This window comes from Cupressus sempervirens, chromosome 2 (assembly GCF_028749045.1).
Source record: "Cupressus sempervirens isolate cs-2001-9-10 chromosome 2, ASM2874904v1, whole genome shotgun sequence".
Classification (NCBI taxonomy): Eukaryota; Viridiplantae; Streptophyta; class Pinopsida; order Cupressales; family Cupressaceae; genus Cupressus; species Cupressus sempervirens.
Genome location: NC_143119.1, coordinates 556,281,158 through 556,286,298, shown reverse-complemented (window position 1 = coordinate 556,286,298; position 5,141 = coordinate 556,281,158). Strand labels below are relative to the sequence as shown.

Sequence of the window (5,141 nt, the reverse complement as noted above, 5' to 3'; positions counted from 1 at the left end):
GCGAGCCTCACACTAATAGCTTATATAGGAGAGGTGGTTGTTGTGAGCCTCTCCCATACCCCTCTCATTGATTCAATGTAGGTGTCAAGGTGGATGGATATGTCAGATTTTGAAACGGTGAACATCGATGTTGAATCAATTGGAGGGGCAAAAAGCCCACCCTCGAGGTGCTATTCCTTGAATCTCCTTTAGATCATGTTTTCTTATCACTCAGATGGCGCAATTTTGGAAAAAGGTTTGGCAGTGGTTGCCAGCCCTCACCGCATCTACTTGGTGATTTTAAAACTTGATCTAAAATGGGAGCCCTCGTCTAGCATCTCTGTCTGGTGTTGCTCAGCTATTACATAAATGTTTGCTATTGGTGTGTATCCCCCAATGAATGCCTACCCTTGGACTCTCTCTTAGATCACCTTCCTTTATCCCTCGACCGACGTAATTAGGAAAGAGACTTGGCAGTAGTTGCCATTCTATAGTGCTTCTATTTAGCGATTTTGAAGTTGATCTAATGGCGAGCCCTTGTCTAGCCATGAGGTGGGTGCTTGGCACTTTAGCAATTTTTTGTGTGCCTATCACAGCTACAATGGGAGAAGTGGTTTCCGCGAGCCTCTCCTATGCCCCTCTAATTGATTCAACACTGGTGTCAAGGTGGATGGATATATCAGATTTTGAAATGATGGATGCCAACGTTGAATCAATTAGGGGGGCATGAAGCCCACCCTCGAGGTTTTATTCCTCAACTCTCCTTTAGATCATGTTTTCTTGTCACTCAGATGGCGCAATTTTGGAAAAAGGTTTGGCAGTAGTTGCCAGCCCTCACCATGTCTACTTTGTGATTTTAAAACTTGATCTAAAATGGGAGCCCTCGTCTAGCACCTCCATCCAGTGTTGCTTAGGTATTGCATAATTTTTTGCTATTGGCATGAATCCCTCAATGAATGCCTACCCTTGGACTCTCTCTTAGATCACCTTCTTTAATCACTCGACTGACGTAATTATAGAAGAGACTTGGCAGGGGTTTCCATTCTACAACACGTCTGTTTAGCAATTTTGAAGTTGATCTAATGGCGAGCCCTTGTCTAGAAATGAGGTGGGTGGTGGGCGCTCTAGCAAAAAAATTTGTGTGCTATCGCAGCTACAATGGGAGAGGTGGTTATCGCGAGCCTCTCCCATGCCTCCCTTATTGATTCAACACCAATGTCAAGGTGGATGGATATGTCAAACTTTGAAATGGTGGACGTTGATGTTGAATCAATTAGAGGGGCATGAAGCCCACCCTCGAGGTGCTATTCCTGGACTCTCCTTTAGATCATTTTTTCTTGTCACTTAGCTGGTGCAATTTCAAAAAAAGGTTTGGCAGTGGTTGCCATCCCTCACCGCGTCTACTTGGTGATTTTAAAACTTGATCTAAAATGGGAGCCCTCATCTAGCATGTTCATCCGATGTTTCTCAGGTATTGCATAAATTTTTTCCATTGGCATGAATCCCCAATGAATGCCTACCCTTGGACTCTCTCTTAGATCACCTTCTTCGATCAATCGATCGATGCAATTACAAAAGAGACTTGGCTACAGTTGCAATTCTATAGCACGTCTGCTTGGGCATCGCACTATGAAATTTTTCCCTCCCCAGCAAGGAGCAAAGATGGTTGTCTGTGTATGCAAGTGGCACATGGTCCGCTGAAATGAGCATGAGGTCTGTTGATCTATCACGATGAGCGGTGGCTCACAAAGGCCAACGTTGGTTTGCACTAATCGAACGATTCCTCGTGAGGAACTTTATTCTAGTCTCAATGGCCTGCCACAGTGTGCGCATGCTGAATCTCTACCATGTCCCCAAGTCAGGTGTGAATACCTACTGAGTTTAAGTATATCAATAAGCAAAGGAAAAGAAACTTACTAGGATTCCCCTAGTAATGGTGAGCAAACTAGGAAGAGCCCAGCATGAAAATTGACAGCTATACCTATCAAATTGTAGTCTGTAGAAGCATCCTAAGTGACGAACCAGGCCCAAGTCCCCTAGAAGGGGGCATCGAAGAGGGTGAGAGCCCCATCAGGCCTAGACCTTGTCGCACCATGAGGCACTGTCGGCAAGTCAAGTTGTTTGGGAATGCAGTCCTAATCATGTGGTAAATTCTATTTGAGGCTAAATATAGGCGAGAGACCGATAGCAAACAAGTACTGTGAGGGAATGATGAAAAGGACTTTGAAAAGAGAGTTAAAGAGTTCTTGAAATTTTTGGGAGAGAAGCGGATGGAGGCTGGCAATGTGCCTCGATCGGATGCAAAATAGTGTAAGCCGGTCCACCACTCAGTTCGGGGGACATGCCAATGCAGGTTGTCACAGTGGCACAAGTGTGACCTTCTAGTCACACAAATACTTCTGTCACGATGGTTGAGGAGTGAAGCACATGCCTTTACGGTGGGCTCTCGGGCACCTGTGCACTTGTGGCGCTGGCCAGCAAGCTTTCCATCCAACTTGTCTTGAAACACAGACCAAGGAGTCTAACATGTGTGCCAGTTGGCAGGATGGGAAAACCCGCGAGGCACAAGGAAGCTGACTGGCAAGATCCCCTCTTGGGGGGTGCACCACTGACCGACCCTGATCTTCTGTGAAGGGTTAGAGTGCAAGCACACCTATTGGGACCCGAAAGATGGTGAACTATGCCTGAGCAGGGCAAAGCCAGAGGAAACTCTGGTGGAGGCCCCTAGCGATACTGACATGCAAATTATTCGTCTAACTTGGGTATAGGGGCGAAAGACTAATCAAACCATCTAGTAGCTAGTTTCCTTTGATGTTTCCCTCAGGATAGCTAGAGCTCACATGCAAGTTTTATCAGGTAAAGAAATTGATTAGAGGCATCGGGGGCATAACACGCTTGACCTATTCTCAAACTTTAAATATGTAAGTTAGCACGGCTACTCTTTTGAGATGCACCACAAAATTGTGAGCTCCAAGTGGGCCATTTTTTGGTAAGTAGAACTGGTGATGTAGGATGAATAGAAAGTCGAGTTACGGTGCCAAATTATGTGCTAACCCAAAACCTACAAAGGGTGTTGGTTGACTAAGATAGTAGGATGGTGGTCATGGAAGTCAAAATCCACTAAGGAGTGTGTAACAACTCACCTGCCCAATCAACTAGCCCTAAAAATGGATGGCACTGAAGTGCACAACCTATACTTGGATGTTGGGGAAAGTGTTAGGCTCCAATGAGTAGGAGGACGCAGGGGTTGTTGTGAAACCTTGGGCATGAGCCTGGGTGGACCGGCCCCTAGTGCAGATCTTGGTGGTAGTAGCAAATATTCAAATGAGAACTTTGAAGACTAAATTGGGGAAAGGTTCCATGTGAAAAACACTTGGACATGGGTTAGTCGATCCTAAGAGATGGGGAAATGTTGTTTCAAGGGCGCACTTTACATGATCATCGAAAGGGAATCAGGTTAATATTCCCAAACCAGGATGTAGCAGCGAAAAACAATGTTAGGAAATTTGGTAACGTCAGCGGGGGCCCCAGGAAGAGTTATCTTTTCTTTTTAATAGCTTGTCCACCCTAAAATTAGTTCAACTGGAGATAGGGTCCAGTGGCTCAAAGAGCACTGCACATCCCATGGTGTCTAGTGCACCTTTGGTAGCCCTTGAAAATCTAGAGGACCAAGTACCCTTCATGCCCGATCGTACTCATAACCGCATCAAGTCTCCAAGGTGAACAGCCTCTGGTCAATAGAAAAATGTAGGTAAGGGAAGTTAGCAAAATGGATCTGTAACTTTGGGAAAAGGCTTGGCTCTAAGGGCTAGGCCTAGGGGTCTGTGCCCTAAACTCATGGGCTATTGGTGGCCTGCCTGAGCTGCTCCAGCGGCAATGGCGGGCCATCACGTGTCGATTGGGCGATGGACATAGGATGCCCCCTTCGGAGGGCTTTCCTTAGGCGGTGAACAGTCGACTTAGAACTGGTATGGACAAGGGGAATCTGATTGTTTAATTAAAACAAAGCATTGCGATGGTCCCTGCAGATGCTAATGCAATGTGATTTCTACCCAGTGCTCTGAATGTCAAAGTGAAGCAATTCAACCAAGCACGGGTAAATGGCAGGAGTAACTATGACTCTCTTAAGGTAGCCAAATTCCTTGTCATCTAATTAGTGATGCACATGAATGGATTAACGAGATTCCCACTATCCCTAGCTACTATCTAGCAAAACCATAGCCAAGGGAACGGGCTTGGCAGAATCAGTGGGGAAAGAAGACCCTGTTGAGCTTGACTCTAGTCCGACTTTGTGAAATGACTTGAGAGGTGTAGAATAAGTGGGAGCTTTTGGGCACAAGTGAAATACCACTACTTTTAACATTATTTTACTTATTTTGTCAAGTAGAGATGGGGAAATGCCCCTATTTTTGGCCTTAAGGTGTGTCTAGGTACACTTATCCAGGCAGAAGACATTGTCAGATGGGGAGTTTGGCTGGGGTGGCACATCTGTTAAAAGATAATTCAGGTATCCTAAGATGAGCTCAATGAGAATAGAAATATCATGTGGAACAAAAGGGTAAAAGCTCATTTGATTTTGATTTTTAGTACGAACACAAACTGTGAAAGTGTGGCCTATCGATCTGTTGGTCTAACTTTTTGTGCAACATAAGTTTTTGTTAAATTATAGAAAAGTCAAAAATTTTATTTTTAAGTGAAACATGGGGTTTCTAGATAATCCATCCATAAGAAAAGACTCATGAAAACCCTATGTTCTATTTGTTCATAAATTTTTGGGCATGAAACTTTTAAATTTTCAAGTGAGAAGAATATTCTATCCATTTTATTTTATGTTTCCCCGAGATTCCCTTTTTTCTCAATCATTCTAACTATCAGATCCAAGTAGATCTACCACTGTCGTTACCTCACTATGAAAGATTGCATTCTTTTTAAGCCATGCGAGGTAGTGAATGCTGAGTATTTAAAAAGGCGAGACCACAAAGTGAAGATACGGTGGTTGGACATTGGTTTTATGAATGATTTATTGTGTAGGTACACATTGCAACTACCATCCAAATAGGAAAGGGGACCCAGTAGAATATCTGAAAATAGAGCCAGAATCATGATTTTTTTGACGCTTCGCCACCTCGCTATCAGAAAAATTAGAGACTTTGCTACTAGCA

General features: G+C 44.2%; 1 pseudogene; it reads left to right on the top strand.

The window, feature by feature from the left end:
• The first annotated feature begins 1,827 nt into the window (after nucleotides 1–1,827).
• LOC149573785 (25S ribosomal RNA) lies at nucleotides 1,828–4,879 on the top strand (annotated as a pseudogene).
• Nucleotides 4,880–5,141: the final 262 nt, after the last annotated feature.